This window comes from Leucoraja erinacea, chromosome 7 (assembly GCF_028641065.1).
Source record: "Leucoraja erinacea ecotype New England chromosome 7, Leri_hhj_1, whole genome shotgun sequence".
NCBI lineage: Eukaryota > Metazoa > Chordata > Chondrichthyes > Rajiformes > Rajidae > Leucoraja > Leucoraja erinaceus.
Genome location: NC_073383.1, coordinates 17,931,100 through 17,951,392, shown reverse-complemented (window position 1 = coordinate 17,951,392; position 20,293 = coordinate 17,931,100). Strand labels below are relative to the sequence as shown.

The following is a 20,293-nucleotide window of genomic DNA, read 5'->3' as shown; positions in this document are numbered from 1 at the left end:
GTATGTAGCCTTGACTTTACAATTATGGTCTTAAGCTCTATCAGTAGCTTGTGCTGAACTAAACCTTGCATTTTTCATGTTATGTTTGTTGAGCTGTCAACAGCTTTGACAGAATTTGTTCAACTGGGTGACACAGTAGCACAATGTTAGAGTTGGTGCCTAATGCCCCTGTCCCACTTAGGAAACCTGAATGGAAACCTCTGGAGACTTTGCGCCCCCACCCAAGGTTTCTATGCAGTTCCCAGAGGTTGCAGGTGGTTGCCGGAGGTTGCAGATATTGTGGAAGCAGGTAGGGAGACTGACAAAACCCTCCGGGAACTGCACGGAAATCCTGACTATGTTTGCTGTCTGTACGGAGTTTGTACATTCTCGCCATGACCACGTGGGTTTTCTCCAAGTGCGCCAAATTCCTCCCACACTCCAAAGATGTACAGGTTTGTAGGTTAATTGTCTTTGGTAAAATTGGAAAATGTCACTAGTGTGTGGGGTGATCGCTGGTCGGCACGGACTCGATGGGTCTAAGGGCCTGTTTCTGTGCTGTATCTCTAAACTAAACACAACTATACCACTTAGGCACGGTCCAAATAAAAAACAATGCAAGGATAAGATTTTTTTTTTTTTTTTGGTGCTCCCTAAACATCACAACTTCGAGCTAAACTTATAGCTTTCAGCAATTTCTAACAACTCTGGGTTGAAATATTCTTCCTTTTTTTCACATCATCTTTAAACAAGATACTTTCACCTTGTGTGAGACAAGTCCTATCCGCGTGCCATAAACGTCTTGTCTAACCTGCTTCAAGAATATTGCTATTTTTAATGTTCACATATATTTAATATTTTGGGCTCCCCGTATATCAGTGATATATGCGGGTCATGAGCCTAAAGAGCTTAAGAGAAATTGAGCAAAAGCAGGAACAGGGTATAACATTTGGATGATTAGCCATTGTCATATTGAACAGTGGAGAAGCCAGTATTGGCCCACCAGCAGCTAACTTTTATATTTATAAAGAGGTGCAGCTGGTAGAGCTGCTGCCTCACAGCACCAGAGACCTGGATTTAATCTTGAGCTTGGGGCTATCTGTGTGGAATTTGCATGTTCTGTGTGCGACTGAGCTCCAGATTTCCTCTGGCAGCTTAGTTAGGTTTAGTTTTAGTTTAGAGATACAGCTTGGAAACCGACCCTTCGGCCACCGAGTCCGTGCCGACCTATGATCCCCGCACGCTAGCACTATCCTACACACTAGGGACAATTTACAATTTTACTGAAGCTAATTAACCAACAAACCTATACGTCTTTGGAGAGTTGAAGGAAACCGGAGCACCTGGGGAAAACAGGCAGTGACAGGGAGAACGTACAAAATCCATCCAGACAGCACCCGTAGTCAGGATCAAACCCAGGTCTCTGGCGCTGTAAGGCAGCAACTCTACCACTGTGCTGCTGTGCCACAGTGTACATAGCATAAGATGTTATAAGGTGTGTGAATATATGTGGCTTTCACAATGTCATTCTACATTTTTTGTGGATAATATAAACTGGCAACAAACACTTTGACCTTAGTCGATGACAATGTTCTCTGTAAAGAGTCAATGTCATCTCCGGTTTTCTATTCCTCCATGTGACAGCTTCACATGGAGCTGCTCCAGGCTGCATCTCTGGAGAGTTCCTTTGAACAGTCCGGAGTTATCACCACTGTTCTTTGTCCTGGGGAAAGGGGTGAGTGTGGACATGATAGCTGTGGCAGGCAGTCACAACGTCACCAACCTCAACTGTAGGCTATTTAAAGGTAGCTGCACCCAGCCACCCTTTTCTCCTGCCTCCATTATTGCTTTGGCACAGTTATTGCTTCAGCAAAGTGAAGGCCATTGTTTCCATGCAAGAAAACACCTCGGTATTCTAGGCCTATCTTACACAGCCGAGGGGTGGCACAGTGGCGCAGCAGTTGAGTTGCTGCCTTCCAGAGCCAGAGACCCGAATTCGATCCTGCCTGGTGTGTGTACGGAGTTTGTACATTCTCCTTGTGACCATGTTGGTTTTCTCCAAGCGCTCCAGTTTCCTCCCACACGCCAAAGACATACAAGTTTGGAGGTTAATTGGCTTCGGTAAAATTGTAAATTGTCCCTAGTGTGTCGGATAGTGCTTGAATCTGGGGGGATTGCTGGTCGGCGCAGACTCAGTGGGACAAAGGGCCATGTTTCCACGCTGTATCTCCAAAGTCTAAAGCAGAGCCTAACCATGCAATATACCCTAGCAGACAACATGCACACCCAAGATATTCTAAGCTCCAAAGGTCGCATTCTTGCAAAACAAAACAACATGGAAGTAACATTTTTGAGAATGTATTCCTGGCTAAATCTTATTTGAAATACTTGTGTTGAGATTCTATCCAAAAATATACATTAATTTATCCTCTGCACACTACAAATCACACAGCTTTTGAAAGGAGCTGGAACCTAAAGCCGACTATTCCAAGCATGAAATCCAATCCACTGGCACACTAGCAGTTCGATTTATATGCTAAAACTCAAGAGGCCAATGCATTATTCTCCTACTCAATCCAAACACACAAAATGAATTTGGTTACATTAATTAACTTTGCTGGTCAGACTAAAATGTCGTAATGACACGGCATTATTGAACAGGAATCTTGCCAGTTTCCAAAGCGAGTAAAGAAGAGACATTTATGAAAATTCAGCACATATTTTGCAATCGGCAATGATTGCTGCCACATCCATTCACCTGACATGTTGATTGAAGATGCTAAACAGTGTAAATGTGTAAGAAGATTCTCGAGTTTGAATCAAACAGAATTGAAGCAAGGTCTTCACTCGCCTGAGTGACACCAAGTGAACTCTGCACCAAGTTTTATAATGGCCTTGCTAAGTATTTGTGTCACTAATTGACACAGTACTGCAGCTGATTCACAATTCCACTGACCCAGGTTGATCTTGATGGCTGGTACTCATTGAATGGAATTCGTATGTTCTCCCTGACACCACAAGTTTCCCCAGATGTCATAGAGTCATGGGCTTGTACTTACTACAAGGAACAAGCCTTTCATCCCACCACATCTATGCTGACCACCATGCCTATCAATTCTGATTGCACATTCTAGCATTAATTCCATATCCCTCGATACCATACCTGTCCAGATATCTCTTGGATGCACCTATTATTTCTGCCACCACCACCTGCCACCACGGTACCTCATTCGAGACACCAACTAATCTTTTTTTTTTAAACGATCATTAGATCTTAAAACTCCTCCCTTCACCACAAGGTTGCCCACTGGTTTTAAACACACCCACTAAGTAAAACAGAGATTGCCTATCTACCTATGTCTCTCATTATTTTACATACTTCAAATCATGGTATCTCTCAGCCTCCTTTGCTGCAGGAAAAAATAAAGCCTAATCTATCCAAACTCTCCCGATAACTCAGGTGCTCCATTCCAGGCAACATCCTGGTGAAAATCACTCTAAATGCTGGAGTAACTCAGTGGCTCATTCACATGGATAGGACATGGTCAGAACCCTTCTTTGGACTGATTGAGGGGGAAGGGGGGGAGGGGTAGTGGGTGGGGGGGGGGGGGGGGGGGGGGGGGGGGGGGGTGGTAGTGGGGGGGGGGGCAGGGTGGGGGGGGGGGGGGGGGGGGGGGTGAAAGCTGGGTGAGGAGGGGCAGGACAAAGCCATGCAGGTAATAGGTTGATAGAGGGGAAGGGTTTTGTGATTGCAGGTGGTTGGTCAAAGGCCAGAGGTGAAAAGACGCAAGATGTAAGACAAAATAATTGAAGAGTTGTGAATTGTGAAACTAGAGGAGGGGATGTAGGTGGAAGGGGAGGGGGTGGGGAGGAATAGGTGTGAGTCCAGGTGGGATACAGTGAAGAGGGGGGAGGAAAGTGGGTGTTTACGGGGGAAGAAGGGTTATGTGGTTACCTAAAATTGGAGAATTCAATGTTCGTGCCATTACCCAAGCGGAATATACGGTGTTGTTCCTCTAGTTTGTGTGTTGCCCTCAATCTGGCAATGGAGACACAGCACAGGACATCAAGGTCAGTATGGGAATGGGAAGAGGAATTAAGCTGGTTAGCAACCATTGCCACTTTTCATTTCACTGCACATCTCGTATGTGTATGTGACGAATAAACTTGATTTGACTTGACTTGGGAGACATGAGCTTCTCACAGTCACTAACCATTCTTTCTATCTCCCCTCTACAAACAGTTTGAAGATGAGTCGCGACCCGTAAGGTCATCTAATCATGTTCTCCAGACATTTTATTTGACTTGGTTTCGGCCCGAAACGTCGCCTATTTTCTTCGCTCCATAGATGCTGCTGCACCCGCTGAGTTTCTCCAGCAATTTTGTGTACGCCCATTCTACTTGACTTGCTGAGTTACTCCAGTACTTTGTGCCTTTTTTTTTGTAAACTAGCATCTGCAGTTCTTTGTTTCAACATTCTAGTGAATCTTTACTGCACTCTCTGTAGTATAGCCACATCTTTTCTGTGGTATAGTGACCAGAACTGAACACAACACTCCAGTTAACTCCCATATCCCTGACTGCTGGGTTAATTGTTTATTGTGAATTGCCTCTGGTGGTAGAAGTAACAGAAAGGAATTAATAAGTATTTAAGCGAGAATAAAGTATTTAAGAGAGAGAAACAGGATTAGTGGGATTGGTCTTTGAACAGGCATAAAGTCAATGGCTTGAATAGCCTCCTTCACTGTTAAGAAAATATTGGATAGGATTGCAGGCAAAAACGACCTCACTCAAATTACTGTTACTGGGAGAGAGGGAAATAGAATTTTGCTGCAGCGCTCAAAATGCTGTAACTGATTAACGAGGTGTGTTTGCGTGGGTGCTTTTCAGTGTGACTGTGAGTGAGGAAGATTTCATTTCAGAAAAGACTCCCCGGTTTTCGAGTCCCGATGCAAGGTTTCAACCCCAAACGTTGACAATTCCTTCCCTCTCCACCACCCCCACAGATGCTGCTTGACCCACTGAGTTCCTCCTGCAGATTGTTTGTCGCTCCAGATTCCAGCGTCGGCTCTTGTGTTTCCAGGATCATTTGTTGACATATTATGAACAAATGTAAAGTGGCAAAAGTAGATACCTATGAAGTGAGCGCAGCTGACTCCAAATCTTATGTAGAACGATTGCTAAAGTAGTCATGGTGTGGCACGGTGGTGCAGCGGTAGAGTTGCTGTCTTACAGCGTCTGAGAACCAGGTTCAATCCTGACTATGGGTGCTGTCTGCACAAAGTTTGTACATTCACCCCATGACTGTGTGGGTTTTCTTCAGGTGCTCCGTTTTCCTCCCACACTCCGAAGACATGCAGAATCCTTTGTTAATCGACTTGGGTAAAATTGAAAATTGATCTTCGTGTGAAGGATAGAGTTAGTATATGGAGATCGCTGGACGGCGTGGACTCAGTGGGCTGAAGGGCCTGTTTCGGCACTGTACCTCGAAACTTTAAAAAGCTGTAACATAATCTCTTAAGGTCATAAGTAATAGTAGTAGAATTAAGCCATTCGATCCATCACATCTACTCTGCCATTCAATCTATCTCTCCCTCCTTCTCCCCATAACCTTTGACACCCGTACTAATCAAGAATCTCTCTCTCTCTGCCTTGAAAATATCCACAGGCTTGGCCTCCGCAGCCTTCTGTGGCAAAGAATTCCACAGATGCACCACCCTCCGCTAGAGACATTTCTCCTCATCTCCTTCTTAAAAGGACGTCCTTAATTGTGGGGCTATGACCTAGACTCTCCCACTAGTGGAAACATCCTCTCCACATCTAAGCCTTTCACTATTCTGTACCTTTCAATGAGCATCTCCCCCCCCCCCCTCCCCCCTTTCCTCTAAACTCCAGCGAGTACAGGTCCAGTGCTGACAGACACTCATCATAGGTTAACCTACTAATTCCTGGGATCATTCTTGTAAAACTCCTCTGGACCTCACCTACCTGTCTTAACTGTCATCATATCCTCCAGCAAATTAATACATTTAATGGCTTCATTACATTAGTCCGGTAAGTGAACACCACCTCTCCCAAATACAACAGGTAGTGGCGTGACTCACCTATATCTCACGTACGCTTATTACCATGGGATGATTACCTTCTTGGAAGGAAAAACTGACCTATTCACACAATGCCTCTGGAAACAATGCAGCCCCTTACCTTCAGACTGCTGTGAGAATCACAATTCCTGCTATAATAGATTTTACTGCTCTTGTAAATGCTTAAAAGCAGGATGAACCATGAAGCTGAGTAACAATAGTATGATGGCAGACATATTGGTGATTAAGGAGTATTCTTACAGACATATGCCTTTAATTTAGTGTTCTCCTACTTGCTAATTAAAACGCAACACATTAGAACACACGGTATGGCATGGTGTTACAGCGGCAGAGTTGCTGCCTTACAGCGCCGGAGACCTGGGTTCCATCCCGACTACAGGTGCTGTCTGTACGGAGTTTGTATGTTCTCCCCGTGACCACGTGGGTTTTCTTTGAGATCTTTGGTTTCCTTGAGGAAGAATTAACCTACAAACCGGTTACAGGCATTCAGGTTCATTGACTTGGTGTATGTGTAAATTGTGCCTGGTATTTGTAGGATAGTGTTGATGTGCGGGGATCGCTGGTCGGCGCGGACTCGGTGAGCCGAAGAGCCTGTTTCCGCGCTGTATCTCTAAACTAAATTAAACTGTTGTAGAACTGCAAGCGGATCTAGAACAGAGTAGTGAAAACTTTTAAATGCACACAATCAAAAAGCTTTACAGCTCATCAGCTGAAATGAAAAATGCACAAGCTGAATTAGTGGAAAGGAAATTACTAAAACCACATTGGCAGTGAAAAGTGTCCAAAGCCTAATACTGGAGGGACTCAGCAGATAACTCTATTTCTCTCTCCTCAGGTGGCAATCTGACCTTTAGACTTTAGACATACAGCACGGAAACAGGACCCATTTGGCCTCCATTTGGCCCATACACTAGCACTATCCTACACACTAGGGACAAATTACAAGTTACAGAAGATAATTACCTACAAATCTGTACGTCTTTGGAGTGTGGGAGGAGATCAGATCACCCCTAGAAAACCTACGCGGTCACAGGGAGAACATACAAACTCCATACAGACAGCCCCCGTAGTCAAGATCAAACCCGGGTGTTTGCCACTGTAAGGCAGAAACTCTACCACTGTGCCGCCCCATTGTGCCCCAGTGTAGTTAAGCATTTCTACCAATTTTGGTTTTACTTCAGGCCTGGTGTCATCATCAGTATCAAACAAATCTTCAACATGATGAACCCAAATTAAGCCATTGTCATGTTAAGTGGATAAATATAGATTTATATGGCCAACCAAGCTCCTGGGATTTGTAATTCCTAGTAATGTATTATGTAAAAAGGCTATTCACTTAGACAAACAGCTGGTTCTTCAAGATCCATAATGCTTTACCAACTCCATGAAAGTTTCAGTCTAAAGAAAGATTCTGATCATTATTGTCGCTTAACCACGTCCTCTAGAGATGCTGCCTGACCTGCTAAGTTACTCCAGCACTGTTTTTCTTTTGTAAAACCAGCACATACAGATCCAATGAAGAAACAAGAAACTGCAGATACTGGTTTACTAAAAACAAGACAAGGTCCGAGACGGAAGAGTTGAGAGTAGGGGATAGGGTCTTCCCAAGAGGCAGGATGGGAGGAAATGTCGTCCAATAACTCTGGGAATCAGTCGGTCTTGTAGTAGATGTCAGTCATTTGTCTATCCCCTATGAAGGAGGCAGAGAGATCAAGGAAGGGGAGATGTTTCTCCATGAACATTTCCTATTGTTCCAGAAGCAAATATATCCACTGTGCGGAAAGTAGTAAATTACTTTTTAACTGAAGCACTGCTCAACAGTGAGAACAAGAACCAGAGAGCGGAGGAGCCCAAGAGAATTTTACTTCATTGAAGAGCTGGTGGCTTAAAAACCAGAGCAAACAGATAACAATCAAAGTGTGAACATTATTATAAGATGTTGTTACTGATGGAGTATTGGGCAGTGTAGATATTGTTGCTGATGGAGTATTGGGCAGTGTAGATATAGTTGCTGATGGAGTATTGGGCAGTGTAGATATTGTTGCTGATGGAGTATTGGGCAGTGTAGATATAGTTGCTGATGGAGTATTGGGCAGTGTAGATATTGTTACTGATGGTGTATTGGGCAGTGTAGATATTGTTGCTGATGGAGTATTGGGCAGTGTAGATATTGTTGCTGATGGAGTATTGGGCAGTGTAGATATAGTTGCTGATGGAGTATTGGGCAGTGTAGATATTGTTGCTGATGGAGTATTGGGCAGTGTAGATATAGTTGCTGATGGAGTATTGGGCAGTGTAGATATTGTTGCTGATGGAGTATTGGGCAGTGTAGATATAGTTGCTGATGGAGTATTGGGCAGTGTAGATATAGTTGCTGATCCTATTGGGCAGTGTAAATATAGTTCAATGGAGTATTGGCAGTGTAGACCATTGTTGCTGATTACTTTGGGCAGTGAATTTTGCTGATGGAGTATTGGGCAATGTAGATATTGTTCCTATTGTTCCTGAGAAATAAAATGAGTTCAATCATATTGGCTTCACCATTAATTACTTTTGAATTTTTTGCACTTTATTTTCTCACTTTGTATGAGAACACACACTACACGGATTCTCTACTGAATATAAAGGTCTTTGAAAACATCTGGTGTTTTGAAAAGTGGCACAGACTTGGTTTACAATGCAAAAAAACTGTGACTTCAGAATTTTGATCCAAATTCTTTCCAAACACAGTTCTTTGTGCTAGATTTGGGAAAGGGGTGAGGAAAAGATGATTGATTTGGGGGGCAAAGAGGGGTGGGAAAGGGGGTGGAAGAGGGGGGGGGGGAGGGAAAGGAGGGGGGGGGAGGGGGGAGTCATAAGTTATAGGAGCAGATGTAGACTATTCAGCCCATCAAATCTACTCCACCATTCAATCGTGACTGATCTATCTTTCACTCTCAACCCCATTTTCCTGCCTTCTCCCCATAACCCTTGACAACTTTACTAATTAAGAATCTATCAATCTCTGACTTAAAAATACCCACTGACTTGGCCTCCACAGCCGTATCTGGCAATGAATTCCCCAGACACTCCATCCTCCGACTAAAGATATTCTCCTCGCGATCGTGTGGGTTTTCTACAAGATTGTCGGTTTCCTCCCACACTCCAAAGACATACAGGTTTGTAGGTTAATTGGCTTTGTATAAGTGTAAATTGCCCCTCGTGTGTATAGGATAGTGTTAATGTGCGGGGATCGCTGGTCGGGCCTGTTTCTACGCTGTATCTCTAAAACTAAAAAAAATAATCCAGGATATCCAAGGATCATGGAAGCAAATTCAAATACATCCAATGGAAATATATTGTGCGTTCTCTCAAACCTGGATAGACCATAAGAACCATGAAACCATCATTCGATCACTGCAAAATGCATAGTCTATACAACAATTATGTCACAAAAGTTAAAATATTAAAAATAGTTTCAAAATCAGGCTTATGGCCAGGCTGATATTATCTCCCTAACAATATTGGAAAGCAAATACAATGACTTGACAACAGAAAATAAAAAAAACTTCTTTCATAAAACAAATATATTTTTGAAGCATATACAGCAGTTTTGTCATCATCCACACTAGACTTAAACTAGTGAGGAGAATGATTGGTGGAAATACAATCCATGCAGGTGGAAGAAGACATTGTGATATCCTTGCTTATGTGCTACGCTGGTGGAATATGGAAAATGGCACCTCACATGTGCAGAGGGATGGCATGCACATATACAGGTCAGCCACGTTTGAACCCGAGGTAAGCCAAATTGTGCCAAATCAATCATTCACAAATAAACCGATAATGACACAATTCAGAGCACTTCAAGCTCTCAGTTCAATTCTGCACTCACCCAATTCTACCACCAGGGTAAGCACAACTACTCTTGTGGGAGCAAAATCCTAAAGTTCTCCACCAAAATTATAATGTAATGTCTTAAAGTTCAATGGTTCTTTATTATAATGTGTGAGCTGCATGGTGAAATTCTTGCACCCATTGCCATATTTTGGCGCCATTTACAAATGAAGAAGAAAAAGACCACATGTTGGATGTACTGGAACATTTCTATGTCAATGTTCCTTTTCACCCTCATTAGTCAATGAGGAAAATAAACTTTATTAATTGCCATTATTATAATGTATTCTTTGCTGCACAATTTGCACTGTGAATTTGGTAAGAAAGATAGAAAAATACACTACCCTATTCTTCGTATTATATTATATCTAAACAATGAATCAATTTTCTGCAATATATTGAAATATTTCACTTGCAAAAATGGTTCACAATTCTCTTGAAAGAAGACAATTAGAACTTGCACAATGTATAATCCATATTACAATTATGTTACAAAAATGTAAATATTAAGAGTAAACTTTTAAAAATAAGCTGATGACCACATTGGTATTATCTCCCTAACAATACTGGAAAACAAATATGACTATAATATGAAGACATATATATATATATATATTCCCCATGAATTCCAATTCAATAATAATTTCCCTTCTGCACAGATCCCAAAACATATTCCTAAAGCATAGCTGAATGGTGACTTGCATCAGCATTTTAATTTACAATCAATGTTTCTCCCTCCAATTGCATGTCTGAACAAAAAAAAACAAATATAATTTCAAAACTAATTTGCATTCAAATTTTCACATATTGCCCACTGATATTTTAATCATCAGTGAAAATTCAATGGTACTTAAAAACAAAGAAAGGAAGAGATTGAACTTTTTTTTCCGCCTTTAATCACAGTGAGGAATGTGGAGGAGTCACAATGTTAATATTGGCCAAAATAGAGCTATTATAAAATGGAGGATGTTTGCATTTGCAGGGCCTGCTTGGTCTCTTTCTGTGAAAGTTGCAAGATGGAGTCACGGTTCCAAGGAGTCTGGATCCCAGGTGGAAGTTGATGATAAGGAGAGGTCCAGATGTCTTAACTTTGTTAATAAGTATGAAGGTTTGCAGAGGGAGATAAGAAGGTCTGCAAATGCATAGTGGGAATTGGTTATAAAAGGGGGTGTGAAACGGTATTATAAATAATGTATGTGTTGCTGTTTAATGAGTGGCTGAAGTGTGAAGCCTTGTTTAAATTGTTTATAGTACCTGGGAAAATGTTGGATTACTTGGGTCAACTCACTCCCTTCCAGAAGCTTCTGTAGAAACATTGTAATGGGGTGCTTTGTAATTGGGTTGGGGAACTGTCAATGACACTTTAATGTAATCGATATATGTGATTAGTTTGTAGGGGCTGCCACACCATCATACTTCTGCCCAGCAGGGTCCGATGACCTATAAAAAGTGATCCCCACTAGGATCGTTGTCAATCTTCTGGAAGGGCACTTGGGACTGCGTAAGCTTTTGGAGGTATCTGCTTGCACGAGGCTGAAGGGCTTGGACAAGCAGAGACAAGGATCGATCCAGCAGTGGTTAGGTATTGTATAGGGAGTTTGTTATTGTTTCATAAAATAAAGTTTAGTGGTCCAATGCTTGACTCAAGTGTTTTACTGAACTAGACTAAGGGGGTTAGCTCTAGGAGCATAATTACAACTGTGGTGGATGTTTATGTTAAAAGATATTTTGTGTGTTTTGTTGCTTTTTATTGGTATGAATGTATGGCAAATCAAATTCCTCGTATTTGCAAAACATACTTGGCTAATAATGTATGATTATGATTATGGCTAATCTTTATTTCCTTTGTCCAAAAAAAGTCTAATTATTGAAAAGTCAGACCATTATAATATCATCATCTTTAACAGTGACAATTCGATGGTACTTAAAACCTCGCATGAAAACCTGTGTTCACGATAAGCACTATATAAATTTATCTCTTTTGTTGAAAGGTTTTGAGACTTTTTCTCTGTTAATATAGAGAACAGTAACACAGTAAAACTCTGATAATCAGGCACGCGTAGAACTATGGTGATGCTGGACTGGCAGACTCTCTGAACTATAGTAAGTTATTTCTATTAATATCCGAACACGCTGTACAGAATATTATAATACATTTTCCAGGGATTGAGCAATGGTGAAAGAGAGCGCATGAACCAGGCTCCAGTGAGCGGGAAGGGAGTGTGGGAACTGGGGCTTCGAAGAGTGCAAATAAAGTGGAAGAACCAGGACCTGGGTTATTGGGAAGGGTGCCAAAAATATAAGAACTTTTCAATATATTTTAATTGTAAATGTGTCCTTCATATTTTCTTTGCACGATAATGAGTCATTAAGTGACTTAACCCTTTATAAGAATTTAGTCTTCCTGTAACCTATGCAAAAATGTATTGTTAATCATTCACATTGGCAATTCCATTCAAGGGAGTAAGAGGAGTTATGGCCTTTTAAAAATACTGTATTCTACTCTATTGAAATAAGTCGTTGTTACACGCTTCAACTTCAGTTTATTTCATAGTCAAAATACTGCCGTTTCTCAAGGGTTAAACAGGATTTGTTTTTGTAGGAAAATAATAAAGTGGTAACCTGGCAACAACATGACTTGAATTGAATTGGTGCCTACCAATGATCACATGACATAGGGAGAAAGCATTACCCTGGGGGTAGTAATCAACTTCAATAATTTGAAAATGGTACCTTATCAGTTTTAGTCTAATTAACAACACATACGGCAGCTTCATTTAGAACCAAATTTAACTTGTAGCTGTATATATTTTATTCGACAGTTTTCTGAAATGCATTACTTTGGTTAGTGGTCAGGAGTCTTCATGAAGGATATTAAGCTGGTGGTTTCAATTCTTCAAATAATATGCCGCAGCTTTGATTATATCACACTTTCTCTCCTCCGATCACAGAGTAAAAGTAGTTGTGAACAAAGCTCAGTGGCAGCAGATGGAATTTATTAAATGTTAACATGCACGAAGGAGGAAGGTTGATGGGGTTGTGGTATTTTGCAAATGTTAAACAGGAAGATATTTTAGACAACCTGTGCAATATGTTCATTGCCCTTCTGAATTACTGCTGTTTCTTGAAATGACTACCGGTAGTGGTTCAGTCATCCAACTGGAAGCTAATTGGTAATAGTTAGCTCATTTCAGATCTGAAAGAATGAAAATGAAGCAGTATATCTATACAAATTACATGGCAGTATATAATGTTTGAGGCAGAGAAGGAAACAAAACTGCTTCCAGACTAGATATTTCCCAGAGATGGATTCAGTTACCCATAATTTGAAACAGACACTTAGTTGGTGGCAATCTGTTGTAAGGCTATCAGAACATGTTGAAAGATGGTACAAAATAATATTCTCTGCCATTGATTGATGTGCTTATAATCTCTGATGTATGCCAATTGACAGCATAAAATGGCATAAACAAAATTGGCTCAGAGAACTGTAACATCAACCGATTGTCTATTTTACATGTGGCGTGCATTTCCAAAGACTGGAATACAGGGAGCATTGAATAGGAATATGTTAGCAACACAGTGGTCCAGCTGGTAGAGTTACTGCCTCTCAACGCCAGAGACCCGGGTGTGATCCTGACCACCGCTGCTGTCTGTGCGGTGTTTGCATGTTCTCCCTGTGATCAGGTGGGTTCCCTCCGGGTGCTCTGGTTTCCTCCCACATCCCTAAAATGTGCCAATTTGTAGGTTAATTGGCCTTTGTGAAAAACAAAATTACCCCCAATGCGAGCGACTGGATGAGAAACTGAGTTAACATAGAGCTGATGCGAACAGGTGATTGATAGTCGGCATGGACTCAGGTGGGCCGAAGGGCCTGTTTCCATGCATTATCTCTAAACTAAAAACAAAATCTTAAAAAACAAAGCTATTTATTGAGCCAGATTGTGCTATTGACCAGCCAGTGATTCATGAGAGTTTCTCCAGCTTTTTTGTGTAACATTCATGAGAGCAATGTTGGTGAGCTGGAGTAAACTACCAACATTCTTACTTCTGTGCCTGCACATTGCAAAGTAGAAATCAGGAAAGAGCTGGAGGCCAGGTGGCATTTCCAACCTAAAGAGTAAGGCTAGGTGCAAGTAAATATTTGGGATTTTTTATTTGTAAGTTAGTTTAGCTTAGAGATGCAGCATGGAAACAGGCCCTTCGACCCAGCGAGTCAACACCGACCATTGATCACCCATTCTGACTCGTACTATGTTCCTTCCTACACATCACATTACTTACCAGCAATATGCCAATCAGCATTTTGCAGCACATTTGGACAATATATCATGAATGCTTGCACCAAGGTAGGTGTTAATTGGACAGTGGCACAGATGGTAAAGCAGCTGCCCCACACTGAACGCTGGTATACTCAGTCCCTCTCTAATCGTGTGCATTTACAGATGCTCCAGTTTCTGCACACATACTACAGCCATGTGGGTGGGTAGGTTAATCAGACACTGTACAGTGTTGGACCCCCGACACAGAGCCAAGTAGGAGAATAGGGGAAGAGGGTGGACTGTTGGGGATGTGACTACAATCAAGTGGGATAAGTATAAATGGAAGCTTGATATAGTCTAGACTCAGTCGGTTTTGTTTAGTTTAGAAATACAGCGCGGAAACAGGCCCTTCAGCCCACCGAGTCTGTGCCAACATTGATCACTGCACACTAACACCGTCCTACACATACTAGGGACTATTTTTACAATTTTACCAATCCAATTAGCCTGCAGACCTGTGTATCTTTGCAGTGTGGGAGGAAACCGGAGCAGCCAGAGAAAACCCATGCATGTCACGTACAAACTCCATATACACAGCACCCGTAGTCAGGATGGAACCCAGGTCTCTGGCACTGTAAGGCAGCAACTCTATGGCAGTGGCAGCATGGCACCTTGAATGTGTTGGGTGAATGGCATGTTGCTTGCTTAATAATTATGTCTAAACAGCAATAAGTTCAAAGAATCTAAGGATCAGGATCTAGGAGGAAGACTCATTCAATACCTTTATGGAGTGGTTGCATAGGCAGTCTTCAGCCCTGATTTTAGCTTGTGTAATGCCCCTGTCCCACTTAGGAAACCTGAACGGAAAGCTCTGGAGACTTTGCACCCCACCCAAGGTGTCCGTGCGGTTCCCGGAGGTATTTGTCAGTCTCCCTACCTACTTCCGCCACCTGCAACCTCCGGCAACCACCTGCAACGTCCGGGAACCGTACCGAAATCTTGGGTGGGGCGCAAAGTCACCAGAGGTTTCCGTTCAGGTTTCCTAAGTGGGACAGGGGCATAACCTTTTTGCATCCAGTGGGAGGATTGGTTTAGGTCACATTGCATGGCGAGGAGCTATGTGACCATCTGCTGACATCAACATCTGTCTGCAGATGCAGATCAATGTATTCCACTTTGACAAATGATTAATATTGCAGAAACTACTCTGTTCAAAGGAAGCTGAAAGAACAAATTCAAATAGCGATTGGAAAATATGTGTGAGCACTGCTCCATTCTGACAAACTGTAATGTTGGGTGGTTCTTCGGGACGTTTCAAACAAGATGTGTTTCACTTCATGCATCACAGTATGATGGAAGCCTGATTTACTGTCCAAGCACATTTTTTTTTTTTTTTTTTGGTATCAAAAAATAATTTATTTATTTTCAACATGATACAAAAACCAACAAAAAACAAAACCGTGGTGACATACCCACCACCATGTTACAAAATCATCAAACAGCTGTGTTACAAATATTCTAATAACTACTATACAACCCCTTTAAAGGGGCAGGCATCTGGCTCGGCCAAAGCCCTCTTCCGCCTGGCGCTGTGACTCGCCGATGGCCAGCTTGGCCACTGTCCAAGCACATTGGTGGGACTTACCTAATGATGTTGCTGGCATTGGAGAGGATCGAGAGGTACTTTACGAGAATGATCCCAGGGATGTTTGAGTTAACGTACGATGACTGTTTGATGGCTCTGGGCCTGTACTCACTGGAGGTTAGAAGGATGAGGGGAGACCTCATTGAAACTTACTGAATGGAGAAAGACCTGGATAAAGTCAATGTGGATAAGATGTTTCCAGTAGTGGGAGAGTCTAAAACCAGAGAGCACAGATTCAGAATAAAAGGACTAACCTTTAGAAAGAAGATGAGGAGGAATGTATTTGGTCAAGAGTGTGGTGAATCTGTAGCATTCATTGCCACTGATGGCTGTGGAGGCCGTCATTGGGTATTTTTAAAGCAGAGATCGACAGGCTCTTCATTCATAATGGTGTCAAAGGTGATTGGGAGAAAATAATAATAATAATAATAATAATCTTATTTATATAGCACATTTTTAGTCAACTTGCATTGACCCCAAAGTGCTTCACATAATTACATTACATTTTACACACAGGCAAAGGTGGGTGAAGTGTCTTGCCCCAAGGACACAACGACAGTATGCACTCCAGGCGGGATTCGAACCGGCGACCTTCCGGTGGCCAGCCAAACACTTAGCCCATTGCGCCATCTGTCGTCCCACAGGAGACAGGAGAATGGGGTTGAGAGGGAAAGATAGACCTTATGAGTGCATCTTGCAAAATAGCTGGAATAAGGTAAAAGCTGATGAGTATGTTTGGTTTAACAGCGGTCCGTTACTGCATGGCGGTTCATGGGAGCTGATGCCTTGTCTCCGTACTTGATTTTGTGCTCAGGTGGACATCATAAGTTCATAAGTTGCAGGTGCAGAATTAGGCCATTCGGCCCATCGAGTCTACTTCCCCATTTAATCATGGTTGATCTATCTCTCCCTCCATAGCCTCTGACACCCGTACCAATCAAGAATCTATCTATCTCCGCTTTAAAAAAATACTCAAAGCAGGGAACCACACAGCAGCAAGCGGCCTCTGTAACACTTGTGGACTTAAGCCAATTTCCATCTTCTTCCAGGCATTCTGCAAGATGTACTTGTGCGCTCCAAGCACAGATGAATTATAACACCAAAGCGTTGAGTCACATCGTAAATGTAAATGGTCTAGCAGTTGGAACCAAATTTATTCGATGAATTGAGGAAGAGCAAAGTAAATTGAAATCAAGGAAAATAGGAACAGGAATAGAGTACTAGACTCTGTCAGCTTGCTCTGACTTTCAATTATATCATGGCTATGCTGATCTACGCTGGCCTTAACTCCTCTACTGTGCCAGTTCCCATAACCTCAATCCTTCAATCTTTCAAATATTTATCAATGTGCACCCTAAATATATCCAATGACTTGGCCTCCACCACCCTCAGAGACAGTGTTTTCACAAACCTCTGACAGAAAAAGATTGTTTTTTGTACACAATTTCAGGCAATAGAACATGGGAAATGTCAGTCGTAGGGAGGGAGTTGGACTTGACAAGGAGATGGTTCAAGTCTATTCACCTGCAAACCCACAATCAAATCCCCCTTAACAGGGTGTACAGGCAATGGTCTTTAATAGGGAGCAGCCTGGCGGGATGAGGTTGGGTGGGGATTCACTCATCCACATGTTACTCAAGGATCTATCATAAAGCTTTAGACAGGCCAGGAAATTGAGTTTCGACGAAGATAAAGGCCCAGGCATTGGATCCCATGACGGATTAAGAAAATGAATACTGCAGGAAGTCAGAGATCTCTCGATGCCTAGACTTTGCCATCACCAATTTTAGTTCAGTTTTGTGATACAGGCTCTTTGGCCCATCGCTTCTTCACTGACCAATAATCGGCCATAAGCTAGTTCTATCCTACACACTAGGGACAATTTACAGAAGCCAATTAACCTACAAACCGGCACGTCTTTGGAATTCTGAATCCCCAGGTTGTCAGGACTGTGCAGTCAATGCACACCAAATTCCCTAGGTTGGAAGAAGTTATCTGGAGGTTTCTACAATTGTTATAACATCCTCTGAACCATCTAGCCCAGTGTAGTCAGGGACAGGACTCATCAAGACACATTTGCTCATGCGCGGTTGTGGTTGGATTGTCATCTAGCACCTGAACTGAGACAGTTTGCAGTTTTGGTGCCTGATATCTATATTTGGAGCTTCTCTGATCAATCTGCACAGGAGAGACAAGAAAGGTTTCCACAAATTTAGGCAGCTTTATCTACATGTGGCTGGATTACCATGTCCAATGGGATTACATTCCACAATCAGGAGGAGAGAGGCTTCCAAATGGTGAGATGTACCTGTCTGGATAATGGGCAACATACAACCAGAAAACATCTGAAGAAACAGGCACAAATGTCCCAAACAGGATGCAAGTAATCAGCCTCAATGCTGTCATGTCCTGTATCGGGCCATGGCCTGCTTCAAAGAGAAGAGCTTCATGAGACCATAAAACATAGCAGCAGAATTAGGCTATTTGGCCCAATTAGTCTGCTCTGCCTTTCAATCATGGCAGATCAACTTTTCCATCTCAAACCCATTCTCCTGCCATCTCCCTGTAACCTTTGACACCCTCACTAATCAAGAACTTATCAATCTCTACTTTAAAAAACACCCAACATCCTGGTCTCCACACCTGCCTGTGACAATGAATTTCATAGATTCACCACTCTCTGGCTAAAGAAATTCGTCCTTATCCCCATTTAAAGGTATGTCCTTATAGTATGAGGCTGTGCCCTCTGGTCCTAGACTCTCGCACTACTAGAAACAACCTCTCCACACCCACTCTATCCAGGCTTGTCATTTTTCAGTAGATTTCAATGAGATAATAATATAATAATAATAATCTTATTTATATAGCACATTTTTAGTCAACTTGCATTGACCCCAAAGTGCTTCACATAATTACATTACATTTACACACAGGCAAAGGTGGGTGAAGTGTCTTGCCCCAAGGACACAACGACAGTATGCACGTATTCAAGCGGGATTCGAACTGGCTACCTTCCGGTCGCCAGCCGAACACTTAGCCCATTGCGCCATCTGTCATCCCCTTCGGGATACCCCTTCATCCTTCTAAACTCCAGCAAGCACAGGCCCAGAGTCATCAAACGCTCCTCATGCATTAACCCAATCGTCACCTGAATCAATCTTGTAAACCTCCACTTTGGAAACAGTAAAGAAAAAAAAGAGAGAAGAAAATAAAGACAAAAGACACCGCTCCCCCTCTCACCACCAGTTGATGTAAACTAACCGTACACATTGCAATTGGCAGGACTGGGATCCACAACTGGACTCACAAGACATCTCAGAATGCAAAGGTAAATTTATTTTCTTCCTTGGCTGTCATGTCATAAGGAAAAGGAGTAAAAATGGGTAATTTGACCCATCGCCATTCAATCATGGTTGATCTATCTCTCCCTCCTAAGCCCATTCCCCTGCCTTCTCTCCATAACCTCTGACAACTGAACTAATCAATAATATATCGATCTCTGCCGTAAAAATATCCATTGACTTGGCCTCTGCAGCTTTTTGTAACAAAGAATTCCACAGATTCACCACCCTCTCACTAAATAATTTTTCCTCATCTCCTTCCTAAAAGAATGTCCTTTAATTCTGAGGCAATAACCTTTAGTCCCAGACTTTCCCACTAGTGGAAGCATCCTCTCCACATCACCATGTGTTGTGCCAGAAGTATGGATGATCAGAATGAATACATCATTATTCAAAAAATGGGACACATCAGGAAATCACCGATCAGTCAAGTTAACATTTGTGTTGGGAATGCTTTTGGAAACCACAGTCAATGGGATAATTGCAGGTTATTTGGCCAAATATGGATTAATAACGGACAACCGATATGGAAGTGTTCACAACTCCAGCACCAGGAGCCGTGCTTTCAGTTGCAAGGACCAAAGCTTTTGAATTCCATTTTGAAACTTCACTGTCCATCCATTATTCTTTCCTCATTTTCAAAATGTTGTACTGGCAGCTCACCTTTGCTCAAGGTTTCGCCTTTGTGCCCTTTTCTGTCCCATGGCAGCTCAACAACAATCACACCTGTGAAGTATGTTCCGATATTCTTTACTGCATTCAAAGTGTTATATAAAAACCCGAGTACTGGTTGCACCTCTGTCTTTTTCTTCAAATCCTTGCCTCCCCCTTTTTCTGAAAGCCAATACCCTTGTGTGGAGTAAGAGGAAGCTCATTTTAAAACTCAAAGGAAGAACAAAACTGTCTGAAAATCAGTTACGTGGAGCAAGTCGGCAGCCCAGCTCATTAAAGTGAATCAATGCCCAGTGTGAATTTAATAGATGGAATTTTATGAATCTCTCAAATATACTGTTATCTGTAGGATATATAAATATCACTCTCATGAGTATTCCTGATAGTACAGCATATTTCAATGTCCAGAGAATG

At 42.2% G+C, this 20,293-nt stretch overlaps 1 protein-coding gene across 4 annotated transcripts in view; it reads right to left on the bottom strand.

Annotated features, from left to right (window-relative positions):
- The window catches only part of pde1a (phosphodiesterase 1A, calmodulin-dependent), a 386,755-nt gene that overhangs the window by 247,817 nt on the left and 118,645 nt on the right, over positions 1-20,293 (bottom strand). The gene's annotated exons all lie outside the window — the stretch shown is intronic.